The sequence below is a fragment of the Canis lupus genome, chromosome 5 (genome assembly GCF_011100685.1).
Source record: "Canis lupus familiaris isolate Mischka breed German Shepherd chromosome 5, alternate assembly UU_Cfam_GSD_1.0, whole genome shotgun sequence".
NCBI lineage: Eukaryota > Metazoa > Chordata > Mammalia > Carnivora > Canidae > Canis > Canis lupus.
The window spans coordinates 77,786,603-77,806,687 of record NC_049226.1 but is presented as its reverse complement, the minus strand read 5'-3'; the positions used below and the strand labels follow the sequence as shown (position 1 = coordinate 77,806,687).

The following is a 20,085-nucleotide window of genomic DNA, read 5'->3' as shown; positions in this document are numbered from 1 at the left end:
CCCCCCCAGTCCTGCGGGGAAGCTTCTGCTGCGGATGCCCAGCGGGGCGGCTCCCAGGGAATCGCCGCCTGTCCCCCTCCTGCCCCATTGTTATGGGGTAAGAGGACTGTGCGGCCTTGTCAGCGTGTTCGCGCCCCAGCCCTCGGGGAATTCTTGCTTTGGGCAGAGTAACCATATGTTTTTGTATCTGGTAGGACTCGCGGCTCCCGGGTGCTTGCGCCTTCAAGGGGTTTGGTGCTCCATTGGAAACAGGTTTCAGGCGATCTCTTGTACCACAGTTCACACGGATTCCCTCTTCCTTTCCTGATTTCTCAGAGCAGTAAGTGCCGGTAGGGTATCCTGTGCTTCCAGATTGCTCTCAGTTGCCTCTTCTATTGACTGGATGATCTGTGATCCACGGACGGGATCTGAGGCACCCCTAAGAACACCACATTCAGTGGTGGGTGGCGGGGGCTCTGGGCTCCACCCCAAGCCACCCTCGGCTACCATCTCCTGCCCAGACCCGCAGCTGGCAGCTGGTGGGAGAGGCTGCACTGAGCCAACAGCCCTGCACGGGAGTCAGGGGCTTGGGTTTGTTTTTCTCTCAGCTGCTACCCGACCTTGCCTTTGTGGCTTCTCCCTTTCATCCAGGGGTGGCACAAGTTCTGCTCCCAGAATAGGAGGTGGAAACCAACAGCAGGAGGGGTTCCCAGGCACCCCTAGAGCTGTGAAGCCAGAGCTCCCTCCACCTCTCCCACCGTGAGTCTGCAGGGCCTTCCTGCCTTTCTCCCCGCCCGCTGCCCACTCATCCTAATCTGTTTCCTGGGCTCCCCTTGCACAGCAGCCTGGAGCTAGCAGAGATATTTCTTTCTTTCTTTCTTTTTTAAAAGATTTTATTTATGTATTCATGAGAGACAGAGAGAGAGAGACAGAGGCAGAGACACAGGCAGAGGAAGAAGCAGGCCCCATGCAGGGAGCCTGATGTGGGACTCGATCCCGGGACCATGGGATCACGCCCGGAGCCGAAGGCAGATGCTCACTCGCTGAGCCAGCCAAGCTTCCCAAGCAGAGATATTTCTTGCTCTTGGTCACTTCTTCGAAAGCTTTGCTCTTCCCCTGAGATGACTTCTCTTTCTCTGGGGCAGAGGTTGGTTTGGATTTTTCTGGGCCCTTTGGATTTTTCTGGGCCCTCTGCCACAGGCACAGAAGAACTAGTTTTAGCTTACTGAGAGTGGAGGGTCTGAGAGGAGAGGCAGGTGCAGCAGAGGGTACGGGCTTATTGTAAGGAGTCAATGTTGGAGATCCCTCCCGCCCCAAAACTTGGGTGGGCAGGGAACTGAGGGGAAATGCAGGCACCAGGGGATGTGAGCCGGGGGGTGGGGGTGGGGGGGTGGCCCTGTCTTCTCTGTTTCCCTGGGACTTTCTTACCGGCTTCTTCATTTCTGAAATCAGCTCCTCCTCACACTTAGCTCAGCTACAATGCCTGCCACGAGCCCCTCCCTTGATTCTTTAGTCCTCCCCTCTGTTTCCATTCCAGCCCTCGGGTCACCGGAGATTGTATTTGAGACACCCAGCAAGTTATCACCTTTGGGGAGACGGACAGGTTTACTGTCTCAGATTCTGCACCCATCCCAGTGCCTCTTAGAGAAATGAAGAGCCATTCTCTCTAGGTGTTCCTTGGGGCCCTGATTTCAGAGACGCAGTGAGTGGGAAAACTGCTTTGTGTGTATTGGGCCCCAGATAGGGGGTCCTGAGGATTCCACAGGGGGGCACCAGTAGAGAAAGGAGAACTACCCCCGCCTGGCCCCCAGGGAGGGCCAAGGTCATGAAGTCCACCAGCAAGCAAAGTGAAGCTGCCCAGGGTCTCAGAAGGAATGCCTGCAGTTTTGCTACCCTTCCTTCAGGGGGCAGCCTTGCATCACCTCTAACACCTACATGCTTTGCGGGAATGTCAGGAGCCTTGCCTTTGAGACCTGGACTCTGGTCTTTGCTTGGACTTTGACTGGCTTTGTGATCTGAAGAAAGTCTCTTCACTTTCTGGGTTTGTTTCTCCTCTGTGAAGCAACTAGGTGAATCCCTTGCAGCTTATTTTAGGATACCAGCGTCCCATAAGTTCCCTGGGCTGTGGCCATGCAACCTAGGGGCCTGGGGACGAGTCCTCTGCCTTGCACTTCTCATAATGCCCTTAGAAGACCAGGTTTTGGAGACAACTGTGTGCGGCTGCTGGAGTGAGGTGCCTCTTCATCTCCGGGTCTGCCGTGGTTGGTTGTTTTAACCCCTCTATTCTCATAAAATGACGATCATACCTGAATCTGCCTCCCTGGGCTGCTGAAGATTGAAGGGAGATACTATTCTAGAGTGTGCAGCATTCGCCTAGCATGGAGAGGCAGCTGCGGTGACTGTTGCTTGTCACTGATCCTTTGAAGCCGTGTGAGCTGGAGAGCCTTCTCTGGCTTTGCTGAGCTCCCCTACTCACTACCTGGTATGGAGAGTCCAGCTGTTCTCAAGGGCACCCCGTAGGGAGTAGGAGCAGCCCCCAGAGCTGCCGCAGCCCAGCCCGGTCAGTTACATTTCCTTGGCTTCCAAACCGACTACACATCAAAGTAACTGGGGAATGGTTGCTCTTCACCCACAAAAAAAGTACTGATTTACAGCGTTAAATTCATCATATATTTCTGAGTTACTTATAGAGCTGGTAGGAGCTGAACTAAGATCATTCTATAGAAGGCAGTGGTCTTTGTAGCAGTCAGACAGTGTTTGAAAACCCCAAACCTGCGCAGCCTGGGTGGCTTAGCGGTTTGGCGCCTGCTTTCAGCCCAGGGCGTGATCCTGGAGACCCGGGATCAAGTCCCACATCAGGCTCCCTGTGTGGAGCCTGCTTCTCCCTCTGCCAGTGTCTCTGTGCCCCCCCCCCCCACCGTCTCTCATGAAGAAATAAATCTTAAAAAAAAAAAAAAAGAAAAGAAAACCCCAAACCTCAGATTGTTGTCTGCATGCACCCTCTTGGGCAAAAGGAAGTTGGGGAAAGCACAGATGGTGTCTTCACAGTAGGTCTCAGGGAACTGGATGTGGAATCATGGGCTGGGGTGTGGGGTAGCACGGGAGGTGCTCCTGGGTGAGGCTGTGGTGGAGCGTCCTGATGGAGCCGGCATCTTTGTTTTGGTGTGACCATGGACATCAGAGAGATGACAGGTGGTCTGTGACATCCAGTTCTTTAGAGGAAAAGGATTTCTTTATCTGTGGATGGGACCCCCAGCTGGGCCCGCTAGGAGGCATACCATGCACTTGAGACCCCAGATGACTCCTAGGAACTGGTTTTTGGGCTTCCAGTCCAAATGAAACATCTTCAGCAGGAAGAGTAAGACCCCACAGGGTCTTATTATTATTAGCTTATTATTGGTGCTGGGAGCCAGATTTTGCCTGTGTTGATAGTTGGGCCAGAGGAACTCTCTGGGCATTGAAGGTGTCTTTTAGGAAGTTTCTGGTGACTTCTTACTTCTTGGAGTTGTTTAGAGAGAGGGACGTGGTTTATTGATAGAAAGGTTCATATGAAAAGTAAGCCTGGCAGTGTATCTAGGGAAACATTGAAAAGGGAGGAAGGTCTTTTAGTGTTTGTTCACCAGACATTAAAACAAACCATAAAGTCTCTGTAATTACAACAGTGTGGCCGTGGCACATGAATAGACAGACCAGTGGGATAGAAAGTGCAGAAATGAACCTAAATACAGATGGAAAGTTAGTGTATGATAAAGATGGCATCTTGAATCTCAGAGCAGTGATAGACTTCTTAATAAATGATGCTGGGAAGCTGGGCAGTCATTTCAAAAGATAAACTTAAATTCGTAGCTCACATATAGAAGAATATACTCAAACAGATCATGAATTTACATGTAAAAAATGAAACCCTGTAAGTACTAGTGGGGGGGAAAGAAGCATGGGTAAGTTCCCCTTGAGCTCAGTGTAAGGAACGGATTTCAAACTGACTCTGAATCCAGAGGCGAGTGAAGGAATCATTGGTAAGCTGGACATGGCAAAAAACACCATAAAGTCAAAATAACTAAAAAATTGAGAGAAAATATTCGCAGCCCCCAGTACTTGGGCTTTGCTACAAAGATGGAATGCTTAAAATCCTGACACATAGAGCACTCTTGAGAATTGAGGGACAGAGGATAAAATCTCCAAAAGAAAAATGAGAAAAGATGTAAGCAGACAATTTGCACACACACCCAGTGACCCAATGACGATGGTCCTCAAACATGGAAATGTGTTCAGGCACACTCATCACATGGGGATATGGAAACTCAAACAGCTGAGTGCCGGATGGTACCCTGGATTGGCTCCTACAACATGTAAGGGACATTAATGAGCAACTGGTAAAACCTGGGTGCAGTCTGTGGCTGAGTTAACATCTCCATGTTCATTTCCTGGTTTTGATCCTTGTGGTAACTGTTACGTAAGTGTTAACATCTGGAGAAGCTGGGTGGAGGGTCTGTGGGAGCTTTAATGATTACTTGGAAAGTTTTGAACATTAAAAACGAGGTTCTGCTTCAGCGAATCTTAGAAATGGGGCTCAGATTGTATTAACACACTCCCTGGGTGTTTCTGGTATTGAGGTGCAAATTCCCCTGGATCAGGTGAACTTTGTCCTTGAAATGTTGAAGGACTCATCAACACTCAAACAGAATAAACAAATGGATCAATAAAACGTGGCAGGTGTGATGGCTGCGTGATGAGGAGCGTAGACCTGGGCTGTGGGTGTGGGCAATTTCTCTGTCAGGAAATACATATGATATTTTTTAAATGTTAACTAAATAAAATGCTCCCTTATGAATGAGACACTTTCTGCTTTAACTAAATACCCAAATTCACTTACTCAAAAATACATTAAAGGTTTTGTGTGCCAGGCTGATCAGTCTTATAGGGATGAAAAATGGAAGAAAAGCCAGTTCCTTGTCCCCAAGGAGTTTCTGGTTCACTGGGTGAGATGGACGCTGGAAGTTCATGCTAACAGGGGCCAGGGTGTGGTCAAGACTCAAGGGGGCTTGGATTTGACCTGAGTGAACCTTCTGGGGCCTGTGGTGTACCGTTGGTCAGTTAGAATGTGGGGAAAGGGAACAATCCGAGAAGCAGTTGAGGGGTAGGTGGTTCCAAGCAGAGAGGACAGTTGGAGGAACGGGAAGGCTGCTGGAGAGGGATGGGTCGAGGGGACAGCTTCCAGTCTCGGAGGACCAGATGAAAGGTGGTTGCTGTGAACCAGAGTAGGGGAGCCGGGAGGGTCACCGGTTTGATGTAGGTCCTGCATTTACTGTGCGTGGGTCTGTGAGCCGGCCTGCCCCTTGAGGACAGGTTGCTGCCCTCCAGGCCCCCACTTCAGAGGCAGGAAGATGGGCCTGGTCACGCTGAACGAGACTTCGGGGTAGAATGGACCCTGTGCCCTGGTGGAGGAGCCCTGAGGCTGAGGCTGGACGAAAGGGTCGGGGTGCTGGAGCTGGTCAGGTTTCAGGGGAAGACAGACCTCCATGTGCGTATATTCCACTGGCCTTTGGAAATGTGGGTCCGTTGATCAAAGGAAAAGATGGGAGGCTCAAAACGAAGTGAGATTGGCCCCCACAGCTGCCAGGGAGAGGTTATGGAGGGAGAAGGTGTGGCTCGAGGGTCCTGGATGGGGCCGTGGGCACGCGTGATTAGGAGCGGGGTGTCTGATCCAGTAATCCCGTTCAGTCCCCTACTGTGCACGTGGGAGCTCTGTCCTTAAGTTTTCTTGCCTTTAAATTGGGAAGGAACAGTATCTTCAAAGCACCGTGGTGGGATTAAATGACCCGCGTATGTAAAGAGCTTTCAGATATGTGCAGTACTCAGGAATGCCACTATTAGAGGGCAAGAAGAGATTGAGGGAGCAAGACCAGGGGCTGGTGCAAAGCCATGAAGCCCGGGGGAGAGCGGCTTTTAAGAAATAGAACAGTCTCATGATAGCAAGTGGTCACTGGATGCCAGGTATGGAATATGGAAGTGTCCTTAATGTCGCCTTTGGAGGTATTTATTTATTTATTTATTTATTTATTTATTTATTTATTTATTTATTTATTTTAATGATAGTTGCACAGAGAGAGAGAGAGAGAGAGGCAGAGACACAGGCAGAGGGAGAAGCAGGCTCCATGCACCAGGAGCCCGACGTGGGACTCGATCCCAGGTCTCCAGGACCGCGCCCTGGGCCAAAGGCAGGCGCCAAACCGCTGCGCCACCCAGGGATCCCGGTTTTTATTTATTTTTTTTATTATCATCCCTACTTTATGCTGAAACAAGCTTAAGGTACAAGAGTATAACTTCTTCTGATCTGGACCTTGAGTATTAAATGGCCCTTGGGTTAAAGGCAGGCCTCCCATGGAGATGGTCATTTGCAGGATGCCTTCAAGGGCCAAGGCTCTGCTAAATGCAGGTGACCTTAAGCTGTTCCCACCCTCCTGGGCTGCAGTGCAGGTTGATCGTAGCCTCTGCAGAGACTGGCCACCCTTTGTCTTGGGAATCTCTATAAGCACACTTTTTATTATGTTTCTTTCTTGCTTCCAGTTGCCTCCTGGGAAATATTCCCTGTGGTCGTCCAGGCGATTCATCCTGAGGCTTCCTGCTCCAAGTCATTGCTCCTAACTCCATTGCCTCTCCACATGCAAATCCCACCACTACCACCACCGTTACCCATAGGGATCATATCTCTTCCTCCCCACTTCCTCTTGCCTTAAAATGGCCCAGAGTGAGCTTGATCCTTCCTCTGAACTTGCAGAGAAACTTCTTCCCTCAGCATGACTCTTTTATACGTTTCTTGCTTCCCTGGGATGATTTCTCTTTCTTAAAGGCAAAGGATGGTTTAGACTTTGCTGAATCCCCTGTGTAAGAAGTATCTCTCACGTAATGAATTCTCAAGTGTCCAGATTGTGGACAGGCTTGTACAGGATTCAGGAAACCAAGTGTTCATCAGCAGGGCTGAGGTAAGAGGGCTGGGAGAGTCACAGGGATCCCCCCAGACATGGACCTAGCTAGACAGGCCAGTCAGGAGAGGTGGGTAGATTCTTGAGGTGACAACCACTGTGATCCATGGTGAATTAGGAGGGAGGGCAGGAAGGAGGAAGAGGAAGCAGTTGGGACAAGGGACAAGTGAGAAGGGGCGTTGGCTGTGTCTGTTCCTGCCTCCAGAAATGGCCTTTCCATGTTCTGTCTACCTTTCTTTCCTCTTCAGAGCTCTAGATGTCTTGCCACTAGAGTCCCTCTGGGTGCTTGGTCCCCCATTCCACTGCACTCAACCCATCAAATCTTTGCTTCACTGTTTTCTTTGGTTATCTGCCTCACTTAAGAAACTCCACAAGGACTGGAACCGGGGCTCATCATGTCTGATCCTTAAAGTACCAAACCTGATTGGCTGGGCTGTAGAAAAAACACCACACTATGTGGTGCAGCAAGGGAGAGAAAGGAAATGATGGTGGCATGAGTTTCCCATTAACAGGGATCCCAGCAGTATTCCCGTAGGATTGTCTAGAGCGAAAGGAGGAACTCTCCAGGAGGGGTATGCCCTGAACCCTACCTTCAGCTTTCTCAGGCAGGGACTCCAAGAAATCTGAGAGGTAGACCTGAAGTTTGGGTTGCTTAGCAGTTAGACAGCAAGAGGTGCTCTGGCCCCACCTGGATCCCTACCTCTGGTGCCGTGGTCCTCTCCCTCTTGACCAGAAATGCTGACCTCAGGGGCAGGATGCCCACAAGTGAAATTGCAGCAGCTCTGAACCTAGGGCAGTTGGCTGGCTCCTCTTCTCAGGGCTGAGTCAGGGAGAGGAGACCCTGGTCTTCACAGCCTATTCTCTGGGATGAAAAGAGGGTTCTGATGATGCCACCAGCTCACAAATACTCTAAAGCCTGGAGCCCTTGCAGCTCTAGTCCCTACCCTGACACTGTGATCTTGACACATTCACTTCCCTTATGGGCTTCTTTGTTCTCCATCAAATGGCAGAGTTCATACTCTCCAGCCTGTTCTAGAATGCAGAGCACCCCCCCAAATCATCCTGAGCTGTGGTGCTGCTGTGTGGACCATCATGCTTTGTGGCCTCAAACATTGCCCTGAGGGAATCAGAGTCCAGAACATTTCACCTCCTCCTGCTGTGGGGACTGGGCCTACACTTGGCATTCCACACTCCCCCACCCCCAATCCTCCCCAAAGGCACCCAGGCACAATTAGGAGGAAGAGAGAGGCCAGTTAAGGAATAGAGTAGAGGCCCCTTAAAAGAGGAGCTCCAAGGGCACCTGGGTGGCTAAACGGTTTAGCGCCTGCTTTTGGCTCAGGTCATGATCCCGAGGTCCTAGGATTGAGTCCCACATTGGGCTTCCCACAGGGAGCCTGCTTCTCCCTCTGCCTGTCTCTGCTTCTCTCTTTGTCTCTCATGAATAAATATTTAAAATCTTTAAAAAAGAAAAAAAAAGGAGCTCCAGTCGGGTCCAGATGGGGCAGTACTGCACATATGGCAAATGGGTAACGCCTGCCAAACTGGGTTGGCTATTGTTTTCTGAAACAAAACATTTTCTATTTGAATACACATATTTGCAAACTGTAAGAAAAATGTGCCTGTGAAGACCGTTTGCTCCAATGCAATCTCCTGCTTGTCACAGGGGCCACGCTGGGTGGCTTTCAACAGGAAGCCGGTGGTGAGACTGAAGAGTCAATGGCAGGAAAAGAGGACAGAGGATGAGCCCTGGGGCACAGATGTCTGACCTGGGCATCGGTCTGAGCTGGAGGAGGAGTCAGCCCGGTCCCTGCACCGCAGCCCGCCAGCGCCCAGAGCCACCTCTTGCTATGGAACAAAAGCAAAGAGACTTGGGGAACCAAGGAGAGGTTTCCTGGAGGAAGACTGAGGACTCCTCAGGGATTCGCCAGTACTGATTATTTTCCAGATGCTGGCTGCAGGCCTCTGGGGAGCACAGAGAGGGGCCTGGCAGGATCTGGGCGGGCAGCTTGGGTGACCGCAGATGCAGGGGGGATGTGCCTTGGAGCTGACTTGCCAGCTTCGTGAATCGGCTGCCCTGGGCAGTGGGTCGCGTTCACAGGTGAGCGTGGTGGGAGATGGGAAGGAGCTGACCCAGACCGCGGCCTCCTGGCCTGCCCGGTGCCAGCGCGCCACCTGCCCGGTCCCGCAGCTCAGGAGAGGCGGGAGAGGCGTTGCAGGGTCCCTCTCCCTGCAAGCATGGTGGCCCCAGGAGGGCGCGGCCTCCGCTCTACTCCAGTGGTCCGCGTCTACGCCAGAGCCTCGGGCGCCGCTGGCCCTGCCGAGGGTGGTGTGGCAGGGTTGGCCAGGTGTCTTTGATGACTTGTCTCCAGGCGAGCTGAAAGCGGCCCAGGAGCGCAAACCCCAGGGGAAGCCAGACTGGAGTCGGAGTGCCCTGCCTTGCCAGGATCCTGAACGTGGAGCGCTCTGGCCATGCCTGCGGCTCTGTCACTTGCTGGCTGTGTCACCTTGGAAAAGTTATCTAACCTTCTCTGTCCCCCAGTATCTTTCTCTGTCACCTGGTGATTGCAACAGTCCTGACCTGATTACAGGCCTATGAGGTCTAAATGGGGTAATATGGGCCACAGGTTCTTTTGATCAGGCTTTCTCTCTTTTACTTAGAAGGATGGAAAAAAAATGGAAGAGTTCTTGACCTCAGTATCTTTGGGTGCTTGATATTGCAGGGGAGGGTGTCAGGGCTTGACTGGCATCAGGGACTGGTGAACTACCCCCTCCAAGACCGCAGAGCCTTGTGTCTGTGTCTTTGTGCATAAGTCACTTTTCTCCCCAAGCACAGAGTTTACGTCTAAGATGGGGGGGTTGCGGGGTGGTGGTGGGGGTCCGGACTCCAGATTGGATATCTTGGGGGATTCAAGTGTCTTTATTCCAGACTACCATTTCCCAGCTTCGGCACTATTGACATTTGGGGCCGGATAACTCTTTGTCTTGGGGTTGTCCTGTGCATTGTAGGATGATTAGCATCTGTAGCTCTTGCCCATGAGATGCTAGTTATGATAATCAAAAATGTCTCCAAGTGTTGCTAAATGTCCTCAGGGAGGGGGGACAGATTGCCTCTGGCAGAGAGCTCCTGCTTTGTACAGTTCTCTATGCAGCGAGCCCTCCGCGAGTGGCCATTATGCGCTGTACTGAAATTTATAGCAAAAGTTAATTTTCTGAGCCTCGGCGTGTCTGCCAACTTCTGTGCACAGTCGGAGGGTCCAGTGAAATCCTGGCAAAGGATTTTTCAAAGTTGACGGGCCACAGTCTTTCCGAACCCCAGCCCCGTTTGATATAAACGACTGGTTCCTTAACCTGGCTGGGCAGCTGGATCAATTGAAACTTGGTTTTTATTGTATTTCTTTTTTTCACTCAGACCTACAGGGATTTTAGAGCAGTAAATGCAACTTAATCACTCAGTCCTTTACTAGTAAGACCTGAGCTACAATTAAAATTAAATAGTTAATTCTGTGGAGAACAAGATCTTGAAGTAATCTTTTGTGGTAAATACATTTTGTTTGTTTGTTTGTTCGTTTGTTTTTAAACCACAGACCGCAAGTTGGTAGTTCCTCATTCAGGGGAAAAGCCAGAGAAGGGTTTTAAGGAGAAGGACCCAGTGTGGAAGAAGAATCTGAAGCATTTGAAGTCCCCACTATTTAGGAAGTGGTCTAAGAGGACCCGACACTGGGTGCCCTTGTGCTGGGGCGTCCTGGATATGATGAGGGTCTTTGACTCCTGCCTTTTAAATGATTAATCCTCCTCCATAGATGTATAACATTCTGCTCTCCTCTGGCTTGACTCCTTGTATATCTGCTCAAACATGTCCCCAGGAATTCCTGTGTCACTGCCCAGGAGTGAAGAATGTTCCTCCAGACTTTGGAAGATTTTTCTCTGCATGCTCATGGAGCTTGCTTTTGGGCAGTCCTTCCGTTGTGGGTTTGCCAACATTTTGGCTCCCCCATCTTTGGGACTGTGATGTCTAATGGCAGGCAGCAGAAGCAAGCTTTGGAAATGCTGTGGGTGCAGCAACAAGCACCCCTGGGTGATGGATTGCCTTTAAACCAGGGGGCTGGGGTTTGCCTGGAGCTTCACCTCCGCCTGGTGGGATCTGGGGGTCTTGTCAGTAGCTCCAGGTATAAGAATCAATGTGGTGTCCAGTGCTTGGAGGTGTGTGTCAGAAGCATTTAGTGTGATCTTTTGAGTCCCTTTGTATTCGTTGACCTGGACTGTCGTCTGCACAGCTGGTCCTGTGGACACGATGATAAGGATTCCAACGAGCTTCTTGTGACACGACGGCTGTGCTATGACAGATGTGACCCACACCAAGACATCTAGGGTTGAGTAAGGTGTGTGCACCCCAGCAATGATGCTGGCTGCTTTAAAGGCACTGAGCCAGCTCTCTGCAGGGGGAGTGTGGTTATTATTCCTGGGTTTTTCAAGAACACTCTCAGATGCTGTACCGTATGGACCAAGTTGATGTTGCAAGTTATCATAGACTTGTGCCATTGGAGGTTCTGTTTCCCAGATGGGCATGGCAGCCATGGGGCGGGGTATCAGGTTTGCAGTTCCTTGGAAATGGGCAAGTCTCTTCAAGTGAGGCAGACTGCATCAGGGGTAGTGGTACAAATTGCCCTAACAGCACGGAATCCTCTCATTTGCTATGTAGACGGTGAGCTGATGCTAGAGTGTGTCCAGGCTCCACTGGTGGGCCCTGCAATCTCATCAGTCTCATTTAGAAGAGCCAGGGAGGATTGTGGTGGTGGTGGTGACTGGGTTGGCCCTGGATTGGCCATCTTTGTGGGCACCGCGTGAGGTCCCCTTTGATACTGTGACACAGTGGTTCTCCTGCCCTTAACCTGCAGAAGTGAGGGGTTTCAGCAGAGCATAGATACGAACGAGATCAGGAGCTGAGACCTCAGACAAGCCTGGGACAAGGTGTGGCGGCTTCTTCAGCAGACATGGACCCTAGTGGAGGCTAAGCTCCTCCAGTGAATGATGAGGATCTTGTAGTTGGGCTTGTTGATGCTGAGAAGAAACAGTTTGAGCAAAACAAACAGTTTGACCACTTTATAATAGTGGTTAGACAGTTTTTTTAAATCCCCCAAACCTCAGATTGTTGTCTGCATGTACCGTCTTGGGCAAAGGGAAGTTCTTATTTGGGGAAGGTAGAGATTGTGTTTTCTCGGTAGGTCTAAGGAGAACCAACCATGGGTGGAAGGACAGGAAGTCCTGGGTGAGGCGGTGATCTCCCCAGGGGGCTGGGCACCTTCCTCTTAGAAATCAGGAAAATTCTGGAAAGGACATCTAACTTTTCAGGAGAGAAGGAGTTCTTGCATCTGGGACCCTAGCTGGACCCACTGGGAGGCATGCCAGGCACTTGAGGCCTCAGAGGACCGCTAGGAATTGGTGTTGGGACTTGCAGGCCAGACTGGACGTGCTCCTTTGGCAAGAAGAGAAAGGCCCCGTGGGTGGGCTTATTATTGGTGCCGGGAGCCGGATCCCACCTGTGTTGGTGGCCGAGCCAGAGGAGCCCTCTGATCGCCAAGGGCGCTCTCCTGGAAGTTTCTGGTGGCTGCTTGCTTCTTGGAGCTGTTTTGAAAGGACACGCTATTGAAGCTCTCTCTCTTTCTATGTGTGCTTGTCCTAAAACCAATCTCAAATTGGCATGTACCCCCGGGGGAGGGGGCAAGAGCTCTTCTAACATCCTGTACCTGAGTGAGAGTTCATGGCTTTCCTATTTAAAGTACAACTGTAAATTTTATAGTATCTTTCTTGTATTTTGTGGGTTTTTTTTTTTTTAACTTTTTCTCCAGGGCTTGGATTTTCTGCTAATTCATTTTCACGTCCTCAGGCAGCTTCTGCTCTTTTTCCTTCCTGATCGGCTGTCTGTGCATGGACGTGACTTGTTGCCTGTGGTCCTCATTCAGTCCTGTGTGGCGTTGCCTTCGTGTTCCAGGGGAGCGCTGACCCAGCGCCCAGGGGGCACCTGCCGCCTCCATTGCTTGGCGTCCTCTTCCAGTTCCCCCCCATGCTGGACACCTCATCGCACAGTGGGCCTCGGAAGGCCACATCTTTTTTCAAACCACTCTTTCTTCCCGGCTCTATTGCCGAGCCATGGCCCGCTGCCAGTGGCCTTCCAAAGCCTTGTGTGATGTTCTTCTCGAGTTTTGGGTAGCGGGTGGCCGACACCTTCCTTGTCCTTCCTGCTACGGTGCAGCGATAGCTCCCCCTCTCCTCGTGGAGGAGACAGAGGCCGACACTTTGAAGCCGTCGTGGCGACAGTATTTTGTCCTGGGATCACTGTGATCAAACTCGATCACACGATCGTGGATCATCGCGCTTCACGTTTTCTTGTGCTGGGATTGAACTGCTTTCTGACTCGCGGTGCATCAGTGCTGGGGGTTGGGGTGTGAGCTGTGGGCCCCGGCCCGCCGCCGCCTCCTCGGTGGAGGGCTCCTGTGCCCCTGTTAACTCTCCAGAACTTTTGAACCCTTTTGGGGTTCGATTTTCTTCTGCCTCTGGCTCTTCAGCTCCTTACCGTTTAATCCAGCTGTGGCTTCAGCCGCTTACTCTTTGATGAAATACCCTGTCTTCTGAGGAGTGTCTCCTGACTTCAGTGGTTCTCATGACACGGGGGAGGGGGGGGCGCTGAGAACAGTGACCCTGGAAAGTGAGTCGTGAGCAGCAGCCCTCTCCGCAGGACCTACAGAGGCCGCCTGTGGAGGGGGACAGAGGCTCTGCTCTAAGCTGGGACTCTAGGGACAGCTGGCACCCCTTCAGCCTCTCCTTCCTGTGTGCCGACAGTCACCCCCTGGGGATGCGACGCCCTGTCCCCACACCGCCCCATAGCCGGGGTGTGCTGCTTTGGCTTTTGTGATTTAGAGCATGGTTTTGTCGTGGGGAAGAAGAACTCTTTTTAAGACTTTACTGCGGTTTTTAAAATGACCATTCAGGACACTAGCTTTTGCTTTAAGCCTCTAAGTTCTGTTAGCAATTTCTGCTCTCGAAGATTTTAGCCATCCCTTTGAAGGGGGAGTTGGTGAGACTCTGGGTCCTGTTTGGAGCTGTTAGTAGTGAGAACCCATCCCCTGCTTGTGGAAAGACAAGCTGGCCGGGCCTGGGTGTTGCACGCCGGCCTGTCCCGTTCTGCCCTGGGCTGGTGGTTTAGCAGCTCATTTGTCTCTCCAGGTCCCAGAGGGGGCAGGTAGTGGTCAAACAATGACAGACTTCATAGCTGAGTGACAGTGGAATGTGCTGCTTTGGCAAGTGGCAAGTTCTCTTCTAGTCGGGGTCCTGGTAAGCAGAAACCAGCCCCTCATCTGATACTGATCATTGATGTTTTTCTTGTTGGTTTAACACGATGGAGCATGTACCCTAACCCCCTCCCCCCGCACCAAATGGGCACTATGGTGCTCTAATTCATGCATCTTAAAAATATCCACTTAACAGGATGACAGATGCTTCCTGCATGTGCTTCCCACCCGGTCAGCACTCCCACCCTCATCCCTGCAACTGAACAAAACCCTTTGGTCACCAATGTAGGCAGTCTGAACATAATAAAGATGCTTGCGTTGCCTCTGAGCTTCCCTATCCTGGTTGCTGCTGCTCCTCACACTATGGATGCTCCCCTGCTCCTTACCGTGCCTGGCTTTGCTGGAGAAGATCCTCCAGGTCTGGCATTCCCGGAAGGAGATGGTGCTGGGAGCCTATGAGAGGGTCTGTGTGTGGCGTCCGCTCTGTCCCAGGCAGCTGCAGCTGGGTGGGGAAGCCCCTGGGTACTTTATTCTCTTGAGTGGGGGGCGTGGGGACCCCCGTGCACAGGATGAGTGTTAAGTTCACTCTTCAGTTCCTGGCATCATTATCAACGGTGTATGTGAGGTCCCTCTCTTGGTGGTGTAATCCCTTTCGATAAGATTTCCCATGGCCATTCCTCCTCCTCCCACAGACACAATCATTCTGGAATGCTCGATGGGTGTCTTTTTTTTTTTTTTTAATGCTCTAACAAAACATCATTGCTTTCTTGTTATAGGCACTTTTAATTCACTTACATGGTATTATACTATTTCTTAATTCTGTTTTCTTTCTCAGCACTGTGTTTTAAGATGCAGTTTCCCCCTCTACATTCCTAAGGCCTATTGAGATTACCCAAAGAGCTTTTGTTTATGTGGGTTAAAACTATCGATACTTGGCACATTACAAATCGAAACATTTACCAATACTTATTGATTCATTTGCAAATAGCAGTGGTGAACATATTGCAAGTCAAGGTGAATAATATTTTAGCATTATTATGAAAATAGTTTTGACCCTGCGGACCCTCTTTGCCCTGTAGTAAAGTGTCCATTTGTTCCAGAATGCAAAAGGTCAGTAGGAACGGTATAAAGTTTGGAAAGTGAATTTTATGTATATTGCTTTATAAAACCTGCATCTGAAGAGAAGCTATGATATATATTGTATTTTAGCAGAGTTTCCTCAGGTTTAATGGGCTTGCCTCCTTGTGGAAGGCTCTTCTAGATAGCAGAAGTCTTCTTACCAGAAGACTTTCTGGTGTTTTTTGTTGAATTTGTCATGTCCTAGAATAGGTGATTTTAAAACCTAGTAAAAACTCATCACTTATGAATGTGCCACATGTATATATGTATATAAATGGGCATTTCCTGTTTGCTTTACTTATTTTTGTAAAAGATTTTATTTATTCATGAGAGACATAGAGAGAGAGGCAGTGACACAGGCAGAGGGAGAAGCAGGCTCCACGCAGGGAGCCTGATGTGGGACTAGATCCCGGGATCACACCCTGAGCTAAAGGCAGACACTCAACCGCTGAGCCACCCAGGTGTCCCTATTTTACTTATTTTATAATCCATGCCTGCATAGGCTTTTTTTTTTTTTAAAGAATATGAAGATGATATTCACCTATGGGTCAATGGTTTTTAGTATATTACTAGGTTGTGCAACCATCCCTACCTCTATCCAATTCTGCCTAATTCCAGATAGAATTAATTCCTAATTTATGAATTCCTAATTGTTGAGGCCCTAATTAATCCCCAGTTCCTAATTTCAAAATGACACCCTGTGCCCATGAGTGGTCACTCCCCCTTATGTAACCCCTGCCCCCATCCCCTGGCAACCATTACCTTCAGTCTCGAAGAATTTGCCTCTCATGGCCATTCAATACATGGAGTCACACAAAATGTGGCCTTTTTTGGTCTGGCCTCTTTTACTTAGCATCACGTTTCTGAGGTTCACCCATTTGTAGCACGTGTCAGTACTTCATTGCATTTTATGGGTGACTAATAATCCCATTGTGTGGATATACTGTGTTTTGCTTACCCATCGTTGATGGACATTAGAATTGCTTCCACTCTTCGGCTATTATGAATAATGCTGCTGTGAACACTGCGTGCAAGTGTTTATGTGGATGGATGGCTCCTGAGATTCTCGGGTCTGTTTACTTTTAAACGTTGGCACTTCATTACCTGAGTCACCAAGGGTGGTTTCTCAGGCACATCAATGTTAAACAAGTGTCCATGTCTCATCTGACAACCCTTGAGATTTCTGCCTTCCCAAATAATTTAATAGATAGAGGGGGAAAAAAAACAAAAGGGAACTTTTTAGGATGTCTTTTATACCTACGGTGATCTTTGAGATGTCCCAGGGGAGCCCTGGAACATCACAAAGATTTGTTTTTTGCTTCTTATTACAAGAGAGCTGCTAGAAATAATTAGGTTTGATGTGTTATTGTTGTAAGATGTGCACAAGAGGAGTTGTCAGATCAGAGGACACATTCTGTCTTCCTGAAGTTAAGCTTATATGCTTGAAAGGTTAATGTAAGTATTTTAGAAAGAGTGTGTGTGTGTTGATTGGGAAGTCCCTGGAGATTTGTCAGTGCCCTCACTGCACCTATGTTTTTACAAACCTCAGGAGAAACACTCATCTAAAGTCTTAGGAAATAGTTCTGTACTGTCCCCAGATGGAGACCTTTCCTCTCCCCCATTCTGGCAATATTGGTGAGAGTCCTGGATGAACCACAGCTACTATGCAGGTTTTGTCATCTTACAGATGTTTTTGTTTAATGCTTCCCCAAGGCTCTGCTCTAAAGTTGCAGGCTGCAGTTTGTGTTTCAGTGACAAAGGACAGTCTTACAGCCTCATGAAAAACGACTGTACCAGGCACTTTGAACTATCCAGTCTTTAAAGAATATACTCTTGCGTGCAAGGCTTCTGAGCAGACATCACTTGAGCAACTCTCAGACTGTCCCTGTGGGCCATGTCAGGATTTCCAGGACTCTTCATTCCAGAAGCAAGACAGCCTCATGAAAACAGACTGCTAATCCAAGATCCAGTGGAACAAGAACCAGTTACACACGACTGCATGAAATGATGTGGGGATTTTATTGTGGTGAATAGTGTATTAGTTTATTTGTGGTAGTTTATTTGCTTAAACTACTGGTAGTGTTTTGTGGCTCTATTTTTGGTTTTATGGGGAAGCCTTTTTCTCTTCCTCGGCTCCCTGTAATCCACACAATTTAGTAGACTCTGCTTTTGGAAACGAATAAAGCATTTAAAAATGATGCTCAGTTTCTACTGGTGTATAATGGTATCTCATTGTGGTTTTAATTTGCACTTTCCTAATGGCTAATGATGTAATCTTTTGTGTGTTTTTGTTTTTAAGTGGGCTTCATACCCAGCATGGAGCTTGAACTCATGACCCTGAGATCAAGACCTGAGCTGGGATCAAGAGTTGGACTCTTAACCGACTGAGCCACCTGGGTGCCCCAATGATGTTAGTCTTTTATGTGTGTGTTAGCCATTCATATACACTTTTCAGTGTCTTCCCTGCCTCTGCCAGGGGGTTAGTGTGTGCAGGTCATCCCCTGGGCCTGGGCAAAGTTGTCCCCTTGAGGTATCTGCCAGGTTCGGAGGACTCACAGCCTGGAAGGAGGAGGCAGTGTGCCAGGTGGGCACCTTCTCTGAAAGGTGAGTAGGACTTCCCAGATTGGGAACCCTCTGAGTCCCTGTGAGTCCTGAGGCAGCCACAGAACTCCCAGCTAGAAGTAGAGGAAGCCTTTGCCATTCTGACCCTAGCAACCACAGTAGATCAGATCCCACAGCTGTCATTTAGTGACACTCTGGTGGCAGGCAGTATGCTGAGTGTGTGTGCAACTAGGGTTAACCCACACGAAAACAGGGAGATACAATCTTACCAACATTTCATAATGGGATGGGAACACAGATACTAATGTGTAGGTGGCCTGTGTCTTTGCCTGGATATCGTTTCTTATTGCTGCTGTCACCAGTTATCACACACTTGTTTCCTTAGAGCAACACAGATGTATTATCTTACAGCGCTGGGGGTCCGAAGTCCAAAATGGGCTAAAGTCAAGCCTTCGTGGGCTTCTGCAGGCTCTAAGGGAGAATCTGTTCTCACTCTCTTCCTAGTTTCTGGATGCCTCCTGCTTCCATCCTGAAAGCCAGCAGTGCCTCTTACAGTGCCTCACTTTGACATCTGCCTCCCTCTTTTCCATCTAAGGACCCTTGTGAATATTTCCAGCACTGGGGTGATCTTCCTAAAGTCAGCTGATTAGTGACCTTAATTCCCCTCTGCCAGTTAAGATAACATATTGGCTATGTCCTGACATCTTTGGGGGCTCATAATACTGGGGAGTTTTGGGTCCCTGGGTGGAGAAGCAGGAAGGAACGGTGCCCCCAGGTTTGTGGGTTGTGCAGGTGTGGGCAGGACCTGTAAAGGGCAAGTTTGGCACCCTTGGGGACATCCACTCTGGCTGGGGGAGCAGCTGGAACACATACTGGGTCACATGCTCATGGTGCCACTCGTGGTGGTGGTGGTGGAATTACTGCTGGGGAGGAGCTATGGGGTGATAGGGTGCAGGGGGCTACAGTTTAGTTTACGGGCTATAGTGAGGATGCACCTCCTAGAGGAGGTTCTTCATCTGAAAATGGAATCTATTACATAGAATGGCTGTGGCATTAAAATGATGTGATGTCAAAATGCATCCTGTAGACAGTGAATGATTTAAAAAAAAATTATTCTAGGATCTCAGCTCTATGGACCCATGGGCCAGGCTGGCCCTCTGCCATGGGGCATCTGGTGAGTGGTGAGGTAAATTACATTTTGAAGAGAAGAGGTCAAACTTGTGGTGGTCCAGAACTGGTGGAGGTGCCCTATTCTTGGAGGACATCACCTGGTACCGCTGTTGTCACACCCAGTGGTGTCCCTACTGGAGAGAGTGTGGACCCAATCTGTAGATCCCATCTGTGGGATCCGTACCTTAGTTGTGCCTCACACTGGCCACGAGATGTGGGGCTCCTTAACCTCTTCAATCTGGAGTTTCCTTGTCTGTACAGTGGAGGTGGTCACACCACCTCCCCGCAGGGAGTGAGCGAGACCTCTGGTCAACCGTTTAGCACAATACCTGGCGCTTAGCTTTCCGTGAACTGATGGCTGCTGTCATAACCTCAGAGATGTAGAAAGGAACATGGAGCAAAGGGACAGGTTGATGAAGAGACGCGTGGATGGCGAGCGGAAGCCCTAGTCCCCGCTTTTTGTGGTTACCCCCCAGCTGGGTGGACCCAGTGCCTCCCCCCACCCAGTAGAACAGGCCCTCTCCTTGTCAAGAAGGGCTGCTGACTGCAGAGGGAAGCACCCCACCCGACCGGAACTGGGTGAGCTTCCACGCGGGACGTTTCCACTTTATTGTCTGTAAACTCTTTGGTAAACAAGGAGACGAGGAACCCACAGAGGAAGGGAGCACGCGGAGCGAGGACGGGAACGGGGACTCAGACGACAGCTGCGCCGTTACCAGGTGGTGGGGACCTGGGGGCGCGGGCGGGTGCTGGCGGGGGCGGGAGCAAGGGTCCGCTCCCGTGGGCGGAGAAGCCGAACTTACAGCGGACGAGCTCATGCATCAGCCAAGGGGGAAGCCCGCCCCGCCCCGCCCCGCCCCGCCCCGCCCCGCCCGGCGGGGGTCCCTCGGCGCAGGGGGCGCCCGCAGGCCTGGGCCGCCGCCCTCCGTCTCTCCTCTCCTGCTCGGCAGGCCGGGGTGCGGGGTGCGCAGGCTGCAGGGGCGGGG

The 20,085-nt window shown here is 50.2% G+C and overlaps 1 long non-coding RNA gene across 1 annotated transcript; it reads left to right on the top strand.

Annotated features, from left to right (window-relative positions):
• Positions 1 to 14: 14 nt before the first annotated feature.
• LOC119871958 lies at positions 15 to 15,747 on the top strand. The gene is made up of 4 exons (XR_005360112.1): positions 15 to 319; positions 631 to 738; positions 1,517 to 5,218; positions 8,626 to 15,747. It is a non-coding gene; the product is annotated as an uncharacterized LOC119871958 (long non-coding RNA).
• The last annotated feature ends 4,338 nt before the right edge of the window (positions 15,748 to 20,085 follow it).